Below are 20,391 nucleotides of genomic sequence, written 5' to 3'. Positions count from 1 at the left end.
CCTATCCATCCCCCATTCTCACCATATCACTTCCTACTTGTGTCTGTGCTTTGCTCATCTAAAGTCCCTTTCACTCCCTCTGCCTATGAGTCTACTAAAAGCCAACACAGGAGCGCCTTTGTTCACAAAGCCTTTCCTGAACACACTCGCACCTTTGTTCACAAAGCCTTTCTTGAACTCTCTAATCTTCTGGGCCTTTGTCCCTCTCTGAGAATGGTTATCATTCCTTAAGGGCCAGAGAGAGTCATATTCCCTTTTCTCAGAAAAACAGACTACACAAGACAATTCAAGGTCAATACACTAAGGAGTAAATCAAGTATTTAAAGACAAAATTGCTTTCTGATTTGTCTATAGAAAGTAACAGCTAGCAGCAGCAGCCTTGATCCGTTCCTTGTAGAGAAGGCAAGGAACAGGCCAACAAGGGCAGTGTCTATTCTAACATTGCCCACAGTAGAGCTGTTGCCTGCAGCAGCAGATACACTGTCAGGCCACTAGCACACTGTGCCTGAGATGGAGAGAGGTGGGCTCAGTGCCCTCAGTTCTTTCCATTACACATTCGTTTCAGTCTCTTCTTTGTGTTCTAGTCTTTCTCCTTTTGAGCTTTGTCTCTACAAAGACACAGTCTGTCTGTGGAACTGATGGTTTTCTAACTATGACATCATAATCTGGCATTTGGTCATTCCTGCAATATAGAAAAGGTGAAATTGCCCCCGGAAAGAAGCAGCTGATTCTCTTAGTGGCAACAGGGACTCATTTCTAAGCCTCGGGAGCCTGGGGACCAGCACAAGGTCAGCTCAAGACATCTGGGAAGGAGCATCTGGCACTTTCCTTTAAAAAACAAATTACACTATTTTATTTACAAAATTCAAAAATACATTGTTTTCCAGAACAGATTCTTCCAATTTCCCTCACCCCTGCCACCCATCAAATTGTACAAATCCATGATTAATCCCACTCTCCCTCTGCACATCCTCATCCCTCTGCTTCCACCCCTCCCTCATGGATCCTTATACTCATTCTACAGTAACGGTTTTATACAATGTTTATCCTTTTGGGACTGAGTTAGTTCACTCAGCATAATACTCTCCAGTCCCTCTCAAGTTAGGTAGTAGTTTACAAAATCTTTGCTCCTGTGTGCTGCATAGTATTCCATTGTGTGAATGTACCATAACTTCTCAATCCATTCGTATGTGGTTGGACAAGTAGACTGTTTCCATGTTTTTGTGATAGTGAATAATGCTGCTATGAACATTGGTGTACAAGTGTGCTTTTGTGCCTTGGTTCTCATTTTTCTCAGGGTGTGTTCCAAATTAAAAATTAAAAAGATGACCCAACAGAGTATAGAAATTATTGAACAATATCACTTATATCACATGTAAGCAAGATCCTGCTTAAGATTATTTAAAAACTACTGGAACAACAGAGACCTACTACCAGATGTGCAAGCTGGGTTTAGAAGAGGCCCTGGCACTAGGGACATCGTAGCCTGAAGCGGAGAGTACCAGAGGAGTGTCTATCTGTGTATCATTGACTATACAAAGGCATTTAACTGTGTGGATCACAACAAATTGTTGCTAAGCTTGAGGAGAATGGGAATCTCAGAGCGCTAAGGATGTCACTATAGAGACTAAGGTGTGCCTCATCCAGGTGATGGTCTTCGCAATGACTTGCTGTGCATCAGAAAGCTGGACAATGACAGAAGAAGAATTGACACCTTAAAGTTACCTTTAAGTTGTGGTGCTGGAGAAGAATATTAACCACCAAGTAAACAAATAGATCTGTCTTGGAGAAAGTGAAACCAAGTTTCTCCTTGGAGAAAAGGATTTTGAAGCTTTGGTCTCATGGCCAACAGGGACCAGTCCTTGGAAAAGGACATCATGCTCTGAAGGGTGGAGGAACAGCACAGAAGAGGAAGACCCCGGATAAGATGGACTGATATAGTAACTGGGGTAATGGAGGTAGGTGTGTCTGAGTCAGTGAGACTGGCTAAAAAAAGGGCAGGCTTCAGAGCTGTTGTACAGGGGGTCACAATGAGTCACAGGCAATTAGACCACACATAACAACAGCATAATTAGATGAGGAAACAGCAATCAGAACAGAGCAGGGAAGCACTACATGGTTCAGGATCAGGAAGAGTGAAAGTCAGGGATGCATCCTATCCCCATATCTTTTCAATCTATATTCCGAACAGACCATTAGGGAGACTGGACTTTATAAGAAGGAATGTGGAATCAGTACTGGAGAAGACTCAGTAACCCTCATTATGCAGGTGGCACAACTTCGCTTGCTAAAACTAGGGAAGACATAATATTTGTTGCAGAAAGTCAAGGACTTTAGTCTTCATTCTGTATTGAATATTGAAGCTCAATGGCAAGAAAACAAAGATTCTCACCACTGGGACAATTGGCAGCTTCATGACAGACAGAGGAGAGACTGACCTTAACAGCTTCATCTTGCTTGGTTCCACAAGTTATACTCTTGGCACCAGCAGTCAGGAAGTCAAAAGATGATTTGCGTTGGGAAAGTACCCTGTCGGGGACTTCTGTGGAGTACTGAAGTACAACGATGTCAGCCTGGAGACTAAGGTGTGCCCAATACAGGCCATGGTCTTCACAGTTACTTGCTATGCATCAGAGGACTGTATAAAATGATAAAGGATGATAGAAGAAGACTCGATGCCTTTGAGTTGTGGTGCTGGAGAAGAGTGCTGAACATATCATAGACTGCCAGAGAACAAACAGTTCTGTTACAAAGTAAGGTGGAACCAAGCTGCTCCCTGGAAGCAAGGGAAATTTCATCTCACATACTTTGGACAAGTAGCCCAGAGGTACCAGCCCTTGGAGAAGGACGTCATGCTTGGAAGGGTGGAAAGACAGCACAGGGGAGGAAGACCCAGGATGAGATGGATTGATTCAGTGACTGCAGAAATGGAATTAGGTCTGTCAGAGACAATGAGAGTGGCTCAGCAGAGCATAGGATTCAGAGCTGTTGTACATAGCATAGCTATGAGTCACAGGGAGCTTGATGACACACAAAACAACAACAATAAACCCTCTGCTTTTAATGTCTATGTTCTGTTTAGCCTTATATTTCTACATTTATATTTTCCTTATATGTGCTTCCTACTTAGATATCGAACTTTTTCAAGACTATAACCCTGCAATATTTTAATAGTAATGGACAATAATGGTGTTTGTTATTGTGTGCTGCTGAGTCAGAATTGACCTGTAGCTGACCCTCTAGTGGGTTTTCAGAGGCAGTAAATCACAAGGGAGGAGAATGCCTATTCTTCTCCAAGAGAGCACGTAGTGGATTTAAACGGTGTATCCTAGGGACTGCAGCACAGTTTCTTGCCACTAGGCCACCAGAGCTCTGTTATAATGGTGCTTAAGAGAAGTAAAAGACTGTGTTGTATGAATTCCACATTCAACAATAACCACACAACCAAATACTTACTTTGAAGTAATATGCAAAGTCCACCAACAGACAGATTTAGGCATTCTTAACTTTTGAAAGGCCAGTTTTTAAAATTCTACAAAAAATGAACACATTATAACAGAGCAGAAGCCTGTGGCACAGTTACTGAAACTGATAGATGTGCAAATGTGGGAGCCGCTGGATGGCCTACTTAACTAGAAGGTTGGCATTTCACAGAGTGTCTAGAAAGTAAGGCCTGGTGTTCTGCTTCTGGAAGGTCATGTCTTCAAAACTCCTTGGAGCAGTTAGTTCTACTCTGACATGTGGGCCACCCCGAGTCAGATCCTAGGGGAAAGTTGCACTGCCGACTCACAGGGAGGCATCAGAATCCACCAGTTGCTCCACCTGTGAAATTTACAGCCTCTGAAAATCAGCTGGAGGGGGAGCTTTGAGTCCCTCTGTTATTCAGCAGCAGCAATAAAATGGCTGAGACTTTATTTAAATGACAAACTTTATGTCAGATTTAATCTTCCCCCCTACTCCCACCTTGGCCCTCACCCTATATTTCCATCTTTTAGGGATAAAGGAGATCACATTAAGGGCCCTCTGGCAAAAACAAAAGCAGCAGCAAGAGTCAGTTGACCAGACTCATTACCACTGTTCTGTTTTCATTTCCTTAAGACAAACACAAATGAGGAATATATGGATACTAAAATATAGCACAAGTAGCTGAGATGATTTGACATTTTTAATATTCAAAGAGTTTTCTAAACCAACAAGAAAAGGAGAAACAATCTGGCAGGAAAGGAGGGAGGCAAGGGCTCTGAAGAGAAGGAAAGAGGCGTTTGCCCTCTTAGAACCCCATCCACCCCTCTCCTCATGGCTTATGGGATATAATCTTGATAGGGAGGCCTTTGCCACCTCCTGCTATGAAGACAGTTCCCTCTGTTTTATACTGCACTTTCATCAACTTAACTTATTGCTATCATCAACTTAACTTATTGCTATCAAATCCGAACCAACTTAAACCGGACCCTCCAGCAGTTTTTAAGAGTTATAAATCACTTTTATCCCCCAGAGATGCTGCTGTATTTGAACTGCTTCACATTCGGTTAGTAGAACAGCGCTTTACCCACTAGGTCACTAGGCATCCACTTTACTTTCATAGCATTGAGCTATTGAGCTATTATTGCTTTCTTCCTAGCAGAATGTGTGTTCTGTCTGGTTGGTTTGGGTATACTTAAGGCAGAGAATCAAACTTTCCCCCTCTATCTGTCCAGGTTTGGACTTCTGACTTTTCAGTTAGCAGCCAAGCTCTTAACCACTGCACCTCCAGGAGCCTTCCAGATTCTCCTATTATTTCCAGAACTTTTGCGTTGATCTCCTGGGGGGCTCTGGTGCCGCTAACGGAAAGGCTGAGCCTCTGCCAGCTCAAGTCTAACAGCAGCTCCAGTGGATAAAGATGGACAATCTCCTGCTGTGAGATTTACACCCTCTGAATATTGGTAGAAGGCCAGATATGTGTTGGAAGCCAAAAAATTTTAGTTGATCTCCTGAGCTTTTAAGCTTCCATTATTCCACATTCAAGTAATGATACTTTCATCCGTTTCTTTCAAATGCTTCCATCTCATTCCCTTTTCTTATTGCATTGATTAGCATTATCTAAGCCAGCTTGAAAAGCAGCAATAGTAACAGACAAATGTATTCATAATTATAATGTTATTATCTAAGTTTCTGGTAGATATTTTAATTATGTTAAGGATATTTCCTCCTTTTCTTACCTCTAAGTTTTTATTGGAATTACATGTTGAATGTTATCTAAAACAATTTATAAAAATCTCCTAAAACTACATGCAAAAATCTAAGTTAGGTACTAAATTAGTTACTGGGCAAGAGTAAAGGACTGTTAAATAGGATAGTATCCCAGGACTCAAAACAGTTATCATCCAGCCGTGAAGAGAAGGCTTAAGTGAAGGAATGGAGAAAGGCTTGGAGAGTGTGGCCATTGTGTGGAATAACCAAGATCATGTTTTTTGTCCAAAACAGATCGCTGCTTGCAGAAGACAAGCAAAGGATGATGTGGAAGCGGGGTTCTCAAGGTAAAGATTAGTCTGGCAATTTATAACAATGGTTATTGTCGTTAAAATGCATACAAAAGGCATTAATAACCTGACAATTATTGAAAACCAAATTTCAGAACTAGAGGAGACATTAGATTAACTCCACATCCCCTCAAGTTGCAGTGAGCGTGCTGCCAAGGGCAGGAAGAGGGCATCACCTGGACACTTTGTGTGGTTCCGCAAAAGAATCCTCCAGGCCAAGCTGAGTTTGGTGGTTAAGGAAGGAGCCCAGTGGTCCAACAGGCTTAACATTAGGCTCGTAACCAAAAGGCGGGCTGCTCCAAAAGGAAAAGATGAAGAAGCAGTCTGCTTCTGCAGGGATTTAGTTTCAGAAACTTATGAACAGTTCTTCTCTGCCCTACACGGTTGCTGTGAATGGAGTGGACACAATGACTGGCTGCTTGGTTGGCTGGCTGGCTGGCTGGCTGGTTGGTTGGTTGGCTGGCTGGTTGGTTGGTTTCCTTGACGCACAGAGTCTTTTGACCAGGAGTGGGGAAGGTGGCAGGTAAGAGGCTATTCCGTTCTCTTCCTGCTATCGAGGACACCAGTCTGGACCAGGGTCTGGGGGAAAGGGCAGATGGTCTTGGGTAAGAGGACTACTGTCATTCATGGCTGATGGAGGGTAAAATGCATGAGTTTTTTTCATGTAAAGTAGCAGGGAAATGTGACTTCTCATCTTGTTAAGCCCCCACCTTTTATTCTTATACCAACCACATAGAACTATAACCTTCAGGGCCATTGACCTAGCTTGTCTGGGAAAGGCCAGTTCTCTTCCCAGTAGTGAGTGCCAGAAAGAGGCTGTTCCTGCCCATTTGAGGACTTCTCCGTTGACGACGTGATTGTGATCATTTCTAACATGATCTACTTTAGCTGATGCTGTACTAGGGAGCTCTGGTGGCCTAGAAGCGAGAAGCTGTGCTGCAATCGCGAAGGCACAATATTTGAGGCTACCAAGTGGTAGCAGGAGAAGGATGGACAATGTCCTCTGCTATTAACTGCCTCTGAAAACACGCTGGAGGGTCAGCTATGGGCCAGTCTCGACTCTGTCGTACACACAACAACAACAACTTGATCTATATTTACAAACCTAGAATAGACACCCTCCCAAGAGTGATGGCACAGGATAGGACAGGATTCAGACCTGTTGTTCACAGGGTCGCTATGAATTGTACTCAACTCAACAGTACCCAAGAACAACATCTATTCTTTTTGGACAACAACTCATTTCTTTCTATCATCTTTCCATGCTTCCTGATCATTCAAGATTTTGCCCAGAGTCCTTCAGTATTGACAACTCCAGGCTTGAATTTGTTCTTCAGCTCTTTCAGCTTGAGAAATGCTCAGTGTCTTCTTCCCTTTTGGTTTTCTAACTCCTGCCCTTTGCACATTTTCTTATAAACCTTTTGTCTTCTCAAGCTGCCCTTTGAAATCCTTTCTGCTGCCCTAATTCAGCATTTCCACCACATCCTCCTTTGATTTGTCTTTTTTATGTTCCAGGGCAACCTTCAGAGTCTATTCTGACATCCATTGTCTTTTCTTTCTTTCCTGTCTTGGTAATGACCTTTTGCTTTCTTCATGGGGGATGTCATTGATGTCAGCTCATCACTGGACTCTGGTCATTAGTGTTCAATGAGTGCAGACAATCACTGGAGACCCAAAATACACACGGGGATGCTCTCTGCAAAAAGTACACTGTCTCATATGTGTCCATGGAGTGTGCCTGGCAGTGGTGCCCAGTGAGAGGGAAGGGCCGCCGTCAGACGTGGTGCTCCCTTATTCCGGGGATTGACTGCAGGCCAGGTGAGGCACAGTCGATAGGCTCTCATACGTGTGCAGTTGTACTTAAACTCCAAGTCTCTAGTGATTTTGCTAGTTGTGATTTATAAGGGAAGGTAAACTTTGATTACTGCTTCAACTATAGATATACATTGTGAGGGACATGGAAATTGACAGCGAATCACTAATTGCTTTGCATGTGTGTTTCTCTTTAAGCGGGAAATCCGAACGTGCGGAGCAGAGGCCAACATCAGAAAGTGATGGTCAGGTACATTTGGGAGGATACTGTGTTATGGTGAGAGACACCAGGAGAGCCGCAGACTAATGAGTTCTCTTTCACTTTTCTAGGCAAGAGGGTTTTGCTGCGCATGCCTGGCATGGATAAGAAATGCCACTAAGAAAAATAAGGCACAGAAGCCACAAGACTCTTTTGATGAAGAAGAAGATTTGAACAAAAGTCTAAGGTAAATGATCAGGAACAACTTAACCTTCTTGTCTGAAATGAACATATATCACAAGAGAGAGAAAAATTCAGAGCAAAATTTCAATGTGGACTCCACACTTTATAATGCCATGGGGGCTGGATGAATTTAATTAAAATGGTCGCCCTGACATAATCTTGAAACCCTAAAGTCAATATGTTCCCTAAGGTCTTCTCAAACAAGAGTGTAGTTTAACTGGTAAAGAGTATGTCTCTTGAGCACTGTGCTTTTTCAGAAGTTCACTTTTATAAAAGTTACCTGTATATGATCGAGAGCTTGGTGCCATGGTGCTTTTCATGTTGTGCTGCCAACTGTAAGGTCAGGGTTCTAGTCCACCAGCTGCTCTGGGAGAGGAGGATGGACAATCTCCTTCTGTAAAGATTTGCAGCCTCAGAAACCAGGCAGAGGGTGAACTATGAGATGAAGGTAACCTGTCGTGTGGGTTTGTATGAGATCAATCTAAAAACAGCTACATGAGAGACTGGACAGGAGCCTCTGGGGAATGTCAATGGAGTTTATGTTAATGGGGAAGAAACAATTCAGAAAAGGAGAGTGGAAATGGTTATATAACTCAAAGAATGCAGTCAGTGTCACTGAACTGAATATGTACAAAATGCTCATTTGTATGTCTTGGTGTGTATATTCTCAATACCAAAATAAATAATTTCTTTTAAAGGAAGAAAAAGAGAAGATTAAAAAATTCAGTTGTAAAAACAAAAAAAAAATTCAGTTGTTCTTTGCAAGAAAACAAGCTGCTAACATTATTCTTATTCTAGGAAGGATCAGTCTGCTGATAGAGAGAAGGGCGATGACACAGACAAAACGGAGGAGAGTGAAGAGAGTGAGGCCCAGGAGACCGAAGGGTGAACGTCGTCGTCCGGCCTCAGCTGCCTCCAGATTTTTTCCTTGTATTATTATGGCAGCAAATGCAAGATTTTAAAACTCAGCAAATATTGGAGATTAACAAACTTTTTATTATGCGCCGATTGAGAACGTCAGCTGTTGCTCAAATGGGTGCAACCCTGAGGGGAAGAATAGATTGGGTTTATATACAGAGATTAGCCACGGGCATTGCATTGCACAAAGTTCCCTGTGGTTGGCAGTTGAGATTTCTTCCCATTCGAGTGTCGTCATATTTTCTGACTTCTCATGGGTGTCCAGGCTCCTGGCCAGGGACAGGATGTAGGCAGGGAGTGGTAACCAAGCTGGGTCAGTATGTACTGGGAACATAAACTTTAGCAACACATATTATTGCCAAAATTATTGAAACATGTTGTTGTTGTTGTTGTTGTTATGTGCCGTCGAGTCGCCTGCGACTCATAGCGACCCTATGTACAACAGCCTTAAACTCCGCTCTGTCCTGTGCCAATCGCACTGTCTCTGACACTGTCTTAAAATGGCTTTCAGAATAATATGGCTTCTCTGAGGCTAACATATAAAATAGCTTCACTAATGCTTAGCATTTAAGCTGCTACTACAGTATTGGCTTCCAAGCATTGCTAGAAAATACCTATGCATTTCCTGTTAAAACATATACGTGCTATAGCCAATTGTAGGCACATCTTCATAAACGGAAATGTTAATACCCTTTTTGGTCACTGCTGCTGCTGATGCTGCTGAAGCCACAGCTTTGAGTTACCAGAAGAATAAGGAAATCTGTCTTGCAAGAATATGGACAGACTGCTCCTTGAAAACAAAGATGGCAAGATGTTGACCTTGCTCCTTACAACTTTGACCATGCATTAAGGAGCACTCCGGCTGTATTTCTTTCAAGGCACTATAGTTAGATCTCTTGGCAGTCCATAGGAAATTCAATATCTTCTTCAACACCACATTGAAAGCCATCAATTCTTCAGTCTTCCTTCCTCTTATTTACTGTCCACCTTCCATTTGCATAGGAAGCATCTGCAAACACCATGGCTTATACAGGTGCACATTCTTTTTTTTAATTGATATTTTAATGGAAGTTTTCACAAAACTTGGATTTCCATTAATTCCTTGTTGCACATTTTCCTCCTTACTCCCCTTCCCAGTTTGCTTTTCTATTTAAAAAGAGTCTTTCATTGTTGCACAATTTCCTCCTCTCTTCCACCCCCAAGTCCACTATCTTATGCATCTATAATTCTGGACTGTTGTGCACATTATTCTTTAAACTGACATTGCTTGTAGCCCATGCAGCAGACAGGATGGTTTGTTAATAGTGTAAATGTTGTTTTTCTGTGTGCCTTCAAGTCATACTGACTCATAGCTGATCCTCCAACAGGTTTTCATGGCTGTAAATCCCACTGGAGGAGATTGGCCATCTTTCTCCTGTGGAGCAGCTGGTACAGTATAACTGGCTGCCTCTTATTTGGCAGTGCAACGCCTTACCACCAAACTAGAAAATAAAATACAAGAAACCCTTGGGGGTGGAACTATGCCAATAAAGCATATGGCACAATTGTGAACTGGTCTATTTGGCAATCCTTCTAAGATTAAAAGTATGTAATCTCAGAAGCAGGAGGGGCTGGGGAAGCCACATTATTACCAAGAAGAGCATGTTCCTTGCACAATATCCTAGATCAAGAAACAGAACTGTAATATCAGAGAAGGCAAGAGATGACAAGAAATAGTGATGGCAACAAGCAGGGCAGAAAAATATTCACAGTCAAACCAGAACACTGGCACTAGACAGTGAGAAGGAACACTGAGCAAGGCAGCACCTACATTGGGGGGGAAAAATGGGTGGGTGTTGAATGCTTTCAAGCAGGTGACTCCCTGGAGGAGTTGTTCCTGATCCTGGATTCATAACCTTTTACTTACCGTAAACCCCATAACTGCGAGCTTCATCTGTGTGGTGGTTACACAAAACCTCGGGAAGGGCAGGGGATTTTAAAATGTGTAAAAAGCTTGCAGAGTGGAAGTCCGTTTGACCTCTGTCTCTTAGGAGTCAACCTTGGACTGATGCTGATTCTCTCTTCTTCTTAAAATGGCACTCTTTTGTTGACTGGGATGAAGTAGAGGTAGGGACACCAAGAATGACATCTAAATGAAAGATTAAGCAGGGGGCTTAAGCCCCAAGCCCAAACTTCTCATACCTTTTATTTAAAAGTTGTATTATTATTATTACTGTTGTTAAGTGCCATCAAGTTGTAGATGACTCATAATGACCCTATGAACAAAAAAACCTGAACAATTGTATAACTTTCATTGTTTCTCCAAATTCATACGGTTTCTGGAGGTAAGCTATTTCGGAAGTGATGACACTCCTGCTTCCAAGCTTGTTTTAACTGGGGAGCTCCACCAAACGCTGTTCATTATGGGTAACCATTATCATGTTTAACACATCAGTGTCACAGTGTTTAGCATCACAGCAACCATGAGTTACCTCTGTACAGCAAATGGACAGACCCGTGCTATGCCATTTAGAAGAATGTTTGACAAAAACAAACAAAAACAAAAAAAAAAAAACACAAAACAACAAGGCCCTTGGGCCCCAGGCCCTCAGGCCCAATGAAATTTGAGAACCAAAGCAAGGTTCAAACTCCATGAGCTCCATTATTCCACATTCTTCCATAATCAAGGATTTCCATTGGCTCTCACCACCCAGAAACGGCTCTCTGGGAATATTCTACTGCTGCCTCAATCTCCTCCTATTCTGATGCCACATGTTTCTTCATACAGTCTACCTTTTTGAATGATTTGTTCAGCGTATAGATGCTTGAGGAAGGGAAAGTCTTAATGCACATCTCCCTTGATTTTAATCCATTGTATATTCCCTTGCTATGTGTGTATAACAGCTTCTTGATTTGAGTATAGGTTTCACATTGTTGATTACCATCAAGTCTCGCAGCACTCATAGTGACTGCATATACAAAAGACCTGAGGCCTTTTTATAACTATTGTTTCTCCAAGTTCGTAGTTACAGAAAAAATTCTTTACTAATGAAGCTATGTTTTTCCTCTGCTGACATTCTTAGGAAGAGAGTGATTTACAATACACAAGCTTTAACACCCCATTTGAGAGGAGTTAAGGATGGCGTCTCCTAAGGTGTCTGCAAGGAAGGTTTCATTCCTTGTGATCTGTCACAAGGAAATCCAGCTTGTTTTGTCCTTTGTTCCTGTTTAAGCATTTGTCTTGGTGTTTGGCTTGCCACAGTACTCCACTATCCTATTTCTACAGGATGTGAGTATGTGCAATGTGCTTAAAATGTATAAAAATGAGGCTTTTAAAATGTAAATTGCTGCTGCTGTTGTGTGTACTGTGGAGTTGGGGCCAACCCATAGCTGACCCTCCAGCAGGTTTTCAGAGCCACTTTTCATATCACAGACTTCCCATCCTTTTCCCACGGAGCAGCTAGGGGATTTGAACCGGATGCCTTCAGGATTGCAGCATAGCATCTTGCCACTAGGCCACTAGTGCTCCCTTTCAATGTAAATTAATATGAATTATGTAAAAAGTAGACATAAACTGCTAAGCTAAACTGATCAATTTCAAGTGCTCAGTAACTATATGTGGTTAAAGGCTTTCCTGTGAGATAGTGTAGGTTTAGAAACCTCTGGTGGCCTAGTGGATATAAAGTTTTGCAGCCAAACTAAAGGTACACACCTGAAATTGAGGGGGCAGCATACACCCCAGTTGTGTGTCCAGCGCTCACCTAAAGCCTGACTCAAACCCAACTTTGAAAAGAACTCATTCATTCCAGAGGCAGAAGCGGGCCATAAAAACTCTTAGCTTAAAAAGTAGTCAGTCAAGGGCAGAGCAAACACAGATGTGCCAGAAAGTCTTATCAGGCAGAGACTTAATGGTCCTTGCAGAGTTTAAAATTAACTCGTTTAACTGACCCTACATAGGCAGAGGTGGGCAAAGTAGCCCACCAATCAAAAGCCGACCCACATTATTGATTCCCCCTGCCCACCCACCATGTTCCCAATTACCCCGCCCTGAACAGAAGTACCTGGAAAGGCCTTAAAAATAAACACACACACAAACTTGGGGCTCTCTCGCCACCTTTCCACTAAAGGAGGGAGGGAGCCTCTGCATGTGGACTGTTCTTCAAATAAAGCGCTCTTTGTTAATTGCACTCCATGGGCCCAACATCTGGTTCATTGGCCCGGAAATGCCCCCTAAAGGACCCTTGCTACATTGAGCGCCTAAATCCCCAGCCGGCCGGTAAGTAAAGAGCACTTTCTATGTCTGTTGTCTCTGTCCCTGTACCTGGTGGTTCAAGCCATGTACCTGTGCCCAAGATTCCTGGGCAGACATGCCATACAGGACTCGTGCTAGGACAGCTGGGAGACAACTCTCGCCTGGCCCTCTGTAGGGGACTCTGTCCCCCTGGTCTGGTTGGAAGAACGAAGTGGGGGGTCACTACCACCCTCCAGAGCCTGTACTCAGGAAAAGCCGGCATTGCACATTTTGGTTCTCTCTCATGCACTGTACCAGTACTTTGTCATGCCTTTTGTCTTACTCTGTGTGAGTTTGTCTTTGTTCTTGTCCTAGAAATGGGTCAAGCCAAGTCAACATCACTGATTCTTAGATAATTTCAGGGAGGTTCAGAGCGTGGCAGCTAGTCAAGGGGTGTACGAGGTAAAAAAGAAAATGCTTGTTCTTTGCAGGAATAAGTTGTTGTTGTTGTTGTTATGTGCTGTCGAGTTGCTTGCAACTCATAGCGAACGTATGTACAACAACCCTAAACTCTGCTCTGTCCTGTACCAATCGCACTGTCTCTAACACTCCCATCCCAATTATCCCAGTCACTGAATCAATCCACCTCATAGAGGGCCTTCCCCTCCTGCGTTGTCCCTCCACCCTCCCAAGCATGATGTCCTTCTCCAAGGACCGGTCTCTTCTCACAACATGTCCAAATTATGTTAGACGGAGCCTCAGAATCCTTGTCTCCAAGGAGCCACCTGGTTTAACCCTTTCCAGGACGAATCTGTTTGTTTTCCTAGCAGTCCACGGTACTCTCAGTACTCTTCTCCAGCACCACAGCTCAAAGGCATCAATTCTCCTTCTATCCTCCTTGGTCATTGTCCAACTCTCTGATGCATAACAAGTGATTGCAAAGACCATGGCCTGTATCAGATGCACCTTAGTCTCCAGAGAGTCACCCTTGCTCTTCAGTACTCTGGAGAGGTCCCTAACAGCTGACTTTCCCATGGCAGTGAGCCTTTTAATTTTCTGGCTACTGGTGCCAAGAGTGTTGACTGTGGAGCCAAGCAAACTGAAGCTGTGAACAATCCCAATCTCTTCACCATCCATCCTGATGCTGTCAATTGGTCCAGTGGTGAGAATCTTTGTCTTCTTGACATTGAGTCTCAATCCATATTGCAGGCTGCAGTCCTTGACCCTCTGCAGCAGGTGCTTCAGGTCCTCCTCAGTTTCAGCAAGCAGGGTAGTGTCATGTGCATAACGCAATGAAATTTGAGCTATATCTAGTTAAAGGATGTATTGTTATTGTATTTAATAATTGTGTACCTGTATCACATCTAAGGATTGCACATACATTAACACTGTTCTGTTCATTTCATTTAAAATCATTGCTCAAAAGTAAGAGTGAAAGTTTGTATTCTGGTTAAAAAAGTCAGTTAGAAAAGAATTCTGTGTAATTAACCTGTTTGCTAATATTATCTTTGGACAAAAGAATATTTCAGTAAAAATTTAGCATTTTTAGTATTATTTAAGTTGGGATAAAAAGAAAAAGTAGCCTTTGTACAGATCCTTAATTTGACAAGTGGAGAATAACATTACAAAATCCCACTATTTCAACTAAAAAAATAATAAATCAACCTATTATTATAAGGAACTTCTAATTAATGAATAGAAAAAAAATTGTTATTAAGTAGAGGTGAGGATTTGCTTATAGCTCTACAGGCTCAGAAACACTGTGGGTGTCTTTTAGAAATGTGAAACTCCGAGACAAGGCCACACTTTAACAAGGATGAAGTTTCAAAATAGCAGATAATACCAGCTATTGGGCACATATTTCTAATACTGCACGTTAAAAGTTTGTTCATTGGCTTTATAAAGCTTTGGGTAAATATATCTCTTTAGTGAATGTTTCAAGAGTATAGTTTTCATAAAAATAACAGTAATAACTTTAGGGTATCCTTATATTCCTCCTTGTCAGTTGCTTTCTTTATCTTTCTTAGAGTATAGATAAATCAAAGACAATGTTAAATAGAGCAAAGACCAGCTTTAACTAATACTTCCTAGAGAAGGAATTGGCAAAAAACAAGCCTCCAGGAGTTGACTGCATACCAATTGATTTATTTCAACAAACAGATCCTGCCCTGGATGTGCTCACTAAGTTGTGCCAGGAAATCTGGAGGACAGCCAGCTGGCCAACTGACTGGAAGAGACCGATATTTGTTCGCATTCCAAAGAAAGGTGACCCAACAGAGTGTGGAAATTACCGAACAATATCATTGATATCACATGCAAGCAAAATTCTGCTGAAAATTATCCAAAAACGTTTAGAACAATATGTCAACAGAGAACTGCCAGATGTGCAGTCTGGATTTAGAAGAGGTCGTGGTACTGGGGATATTATAGCTAATGTAAGATGGATCTTTGCAGAAAGCAGAGAATACCAGAAGAATGTCTATCTGTGCTTCATTGACTATGCAAAGGCTTTTGACTGTGTGGATCACAACAAGCTGTGGCTGACTCTGAGAAGAATGGGAATCCCAGAACATTCAATTGTGCTAATGTGAAACCTATACTTGGACCAGGAGGCAGTTGTCCGAACAGAGCAGGGAGACACTGGATGGTTCAAAATCAAGAAAGGGGTCTGTCAGGGATGTATATTGTCTCCATACCTTTTCAATCTGTATGCAGAACAGATCATCAGAAGACGCTGGGCTGTATGATGAGGAATGTGGCATCAGGATTGGTGGAAGAATCGTCAACAACCTGCGTTATGCAGATGACACAACCCTACTCGCTGAAACTGAGGAGGACCTGAAGCGCTTGCTGCAGAAGGTCAAGAACTGCAGCCTCCTATATGGATTGAAGCTCAATATCAAGAAAACAAAAATTCTCAAAACTGGGCCAACTGGCAGCATCAGTATGGATGGTGAAGAGATTGAGATAGTTAACAGTTTTGGTTTACTTGGCTCCACAGCCAACGCTCTTGGAATGGCAGCCAGGAAATCAGGAGACGATTCACACTGGGAAAGTCAGCTGTGAGGGACCTCTCAAGAGTACTGAAGTGCAACAACGTCAGGCTGGAGGCTAAGGTGCGCCCGATCCAGGCTGTCGTCCTTGCAATTACATGCTATGCATTGGAGAGTTGGACAGTGAATAGGGATGATAGAAAGAGAATTTATGCATTTGAGTTGTGGTGCTGGAGAAAAGTGTTGAATATACCATGGACTTCTAGGAGAACAAACAGGTTTGTCCTGGAGAGTGTGAAGCCAGAATGTTCCCCGGAGTCAAGGATTCTGAAGCTTCGTCTGACATACTTTGGGCATGTTGCAAGGAGGGACTGGTCCTTGCAGAGGGACATCATGTTTGGGAGAGTGTAGGTAGGGATGGCAGAGGAGAGGAAGACCCTCGATGAGATGGATCGATTCTCTGAGTGGAGTGGCGGGAATGAATGTGTTTGAGACAGTGAGGTTGGCACAGGATAGAACGGCGTTTAGGGCCTTTTTACATAGGGTCACTATGAGTCACAAACGACTCATTGGCACATAACGACAACAACAAGAGAAGCATCATTAATTAGAGCCTTATTGGTTCCACTTGTCAGCATAGGAAGTTAATGTAAAAAAGCAATCGATTTGTTAGCTTCTGCTAATAGGGTTGCTATGAGTCGCAAGCGACTCAATAGCACATAACAACAACAACAACAACAACATGCTAATAACACTAAGAACTGTATCCACATTTACAGTAAATTGGAAACGTAATTTGCTTAAACTTTTCCCTCTTTTAACAACTAGGATCTAGAGGAAAGAGAAAAGGCCAAAGAACAGCCAAAATTATTGGGGCAGCCAGCCATTGCTTCCAGTTTAAGTCCTGTGTCAGGAAAAGCAGTCTTACTCATAAATGATGCCACCCAAAGGTAACAGAAAAGGTCAAAATCCCTTCCACTGTGGAAAGCTGGGCCACTTCAGCAGACAATGTGTCAGATTAACAAGTGTGTAGAGAGGAAGCTCCTACTCACTTGCTTGAAATGTGAATCTGAATGACATTTGACCAAGGGCGGCCTACATCAGGTCCTCATAACAGAATCCACAAAGGACTGACAAGCCCAGACTCCCAGCTGGAAACAAAACAGGACACTTCAACAATTCAGATACTCCCAGAAAAGTCATGGGTGAGCATTAACGTTGCTGGTAAGTATATCCATTTTCTCCTGGACACAAGAGCCTATAATTCGGTCCTCAAAGCCTTCTCAGGTCCACTCTCTTCTCACTACTCCTTACTTGTTAAAATTAATGGGAAAACCTCATAAGCAGTTGCTTACATCTTGTAGTTCCTAGCCATTATAATAGACAAAGTGCCAGCCAACCAACTTCCTTCTATAACTTAGTTTGTGCCACTGTCAGAATCCAGTTAAAATAATTTTGACTCATGTACTCTTTAACATATTAAATTTGTGTCTTCTAAGCTACAGCAGTTCTATGGTGCCTCTCAGAAGACATAAAAATTCCAAAATTAATCACCACAATAATCTACGTTTCCTATTGCCAAAGGGGCCCTTTAGAGTAGTGAGAGAAGATCTTCACCCTGAGACCTACAGCGCCCTTATCCAACAGGAAATATCTAAGAGAATATGGTGCCCCATCTCCTAATAAATTAGGGTGAAATCTCTCTCAGGGAAAAGTGGCACTAGGGACATTATTGCCAATGTCAGATGGATCTTGGCAGAAAGCAGAGAGTACCAGAAGAATATCTATCTGTGTTTCATTGATTATGCAAAGATATTTGACTGTGTGGAACACAGGGATGTGTGTCAGGGATGCATCCTGTCCCTGTACCTTTTCAATCTGTATGCACAACAGATCATTCAGGAAGCCAGGCTTTATGAGGAGGCATATGGCATCAAGATTGGAGGAAGACTCATTAACAACCTATGATGATATGCAGATGACACAACCTTGCTGAAACTGAAGAAGACCTGAAGCACTTGCTGCAAAAAGTTAAGGATTCAAGGTGCTCTGGTAGCCTAGTGGCAAGAAGCTGCACTGTAATCCCAGAGGTACGTGGTTCAAATCCACCAGTTCCTCTCCTGAAGAGAAGTACAATCTCCTCCTACACAAGTCTGAACTGATTTGATAGTGCACACAGAAAAAAAAATGTAAAAAAAAAAAAAAGGTCAAGGAGCTCAAGCAATTCTTTAGATTCACTCTTAAACAAACAAACAAACAAAACAACCAAACAAACAAAAAACCCAGCTGGAGTTAAGAGCTGCTAGAGATTACATACAACTCGTCTCATTAAAAAGGGAAAAAAGATATTCAGGCCGCGCGCCGGCCCCTCCACGCCCGCGGCTCGCAGCGCCAGCCTCCTCGCTCGATCGCGCGCCGCCTCCCCCAGCCCCCGCCGCCGCGATGACGGAGGACAGTCTGCGGCCAGCCAGCAAAGCTTGGAGCTGGACTATCAGGACACGTGCGAGATAGACCGGGACAATGAGGAGGAGACAGAGCACGCCAAGGAAGTCCTGGAGGAGATTTGGGAGCCAAAAAGAAACAGAAGAGGGAAAAGGAGAAGCCAAATTCCAGAGGCACCAAGTCAGATTCTGCATCTGATTCCCAAGAGATTAAAATTCAGGAGCCATCAAAAAATCCCACCATCCCAATGCAGAAGCTGCAGGATATCCAGAGAGCAATGGAGGTTTTATCCGCGTGCCAGGGCCCAGCCAGGAACATTGATGAAGCTGCGAAACACAGATACCAGTTTGGGGACACACAACCAGTACCCAAGCTAAACGAGTAATAACATCTCATGGTGCAATTGAGCCGGATAAAGACAATGTACGCCAGGAACCATACTCTTTGCTACAGGGTTTTATGTGGGACACTTTAGATTTGAGTAATGCTGAAGTGTTGAAGGAGTTATACACTCTGTTAAATGACAATTACTTAGAAGATGATGACAATGTTTTCCAGTTCGACTATTCACCTGAATTTCTTGCTGTGGGCTCTGCGTCCCCCAGGCTGGCTTCCTCAGTGGCACTGTGGAGTCAGAGTGTCTACAAATAAAAAACTAGTAGGGTTCATAAGTGCCATCCCTGCAAACATTAGGATCTATGGCAGTGTGAAGAAGATGGTTGAAATCAACTTTCTTTGTGTTCACAAGAAATTGAGATCAAAGCGGGTAGCCCCAGTGTTAATTCGAGAGATAACCAGAAGAGTGAACCTGGAAGGGATTTTCCAGGCCGTTTACACTGCAGGAGTGGTTCTTCCAAAGCCAGTGTCTACGTGCAGATATTGGCATCGATCACTAAACCCCAGAAAAAAATGGTACAAGTGAAATTTTCTCACTTGAGTAGAAATATGACTTTACAGAGAACAATGGAGCTATACAGACTTGCAGATGTTACAAAGACTTCAGGTTTGAGACCAATGGAACAAAAAGATATCAAAGCCGACCGAGAACAAATCAACGGTTACCTGAAGCAGTTTCATCTAGCTCCAGTGATGGCTGAAGAGGAAGTCGCCCACTGGTTCCTTCCCCAGGAGCACATTATTGACACCTTTGTAGTAGAGAGCCCAAGTGGTAAACTAACCGACTTCCTGAGCTTCTACGCACTCCCCTCAACAGTCATGCATCACCCAGTCCACAAGAGTCTCAAAGCTGCGTATTCCTTCTACAACATTCACACGGAGATGCCCTTCTTAGACCTCATGAATGATGTACTCATTATAGCCAAGCTAAAAGACGTAATCAATGCACTAGATTTGATGGAAAATAAGACATTCTTGGAGAAACTAAATTTTGGTATAGGAGATGGCAATTTGCAGTATTACTTGTACAACTGGAGGTGGCCAGGAACAGATTCTGAAAAGGTTGGACTTGTATTACAATAGATGAATATTTTTATTTCTAGAACTTTCTTTTTTTTATTTCTATAACTTTCATCATCGTTTATAACTATTCTATATAATGATTCCTGGAATGCCATTCCGAAGAAAAGTAAAAGCACAACTTATGTGAAATTGAAGCAGTTGATAATGATCAGAAAAGATGAGAAAACATCCACCTGTGACCAGTTCTGCACGTTTCTAGCTAGAACGTAAAACTTCCTCCTTTTTTGCACTGTTCACCCCTTGGGGGAGGGATGAAGGGTACAAAGAGCACGTTCCTCTAGTTTTCAGTCCTTGGTTGTCTTGATAAGAACGATTTTTCCACCCGTTAGCAAAGGGACTATTTTTGTATGGACTGCAGAAAAGTTATGTAGTCATGTAAGAAATTCGTTGCTATTGTGTGAAGAGAAACAGCTGCATTCCTATTTTAAAAAAAGACATTCAGGTAGAATCAGTACACTACTCTAAATTAGCACAACTAACACAGAGTAAAGAGAACCCTGCAACTACTTTAAAAATACACTAACTTAGACCCTACGTCTCCTGAGGCAAGAATAGTAATAAATTCCCATTTCATCA

General features: G+C 42.6%; 1 pseudogene; it reads left to right on the top strand.

Moving 5' to 3' along the window:
• Window positions 1–18,414: 18,414 nt before the first annotated feature.
• On the top strand, window positions 18,415–19,815 carry LOC102845410 (annotated as a pseudogene).
• Window positions 19,816–20,391: the final 576 nt, after the last annotated feature.

The sequence above is a fragment of the Elephantulus edwardii genome, unplaced genomic scaffold (assembly GCF_000299155.1).
Source record: "Elephantulus edwardii isolate Elephantulus edwardi_28Jun2011 unplaced genomic scaffold, EleEdw1.0 scaffold00048, whole genome shotgun sequence".
Classification (NCBI taxonomy): Eukaryota; Metazoa; Chordata; class Mammalia; order Macroscelidea; family Macroscelididae; genus Elephantulus; species Elephantulus edwardii.
This window is presented reverse-complemented; position numbering and strand designations above follow the sequence as displayed.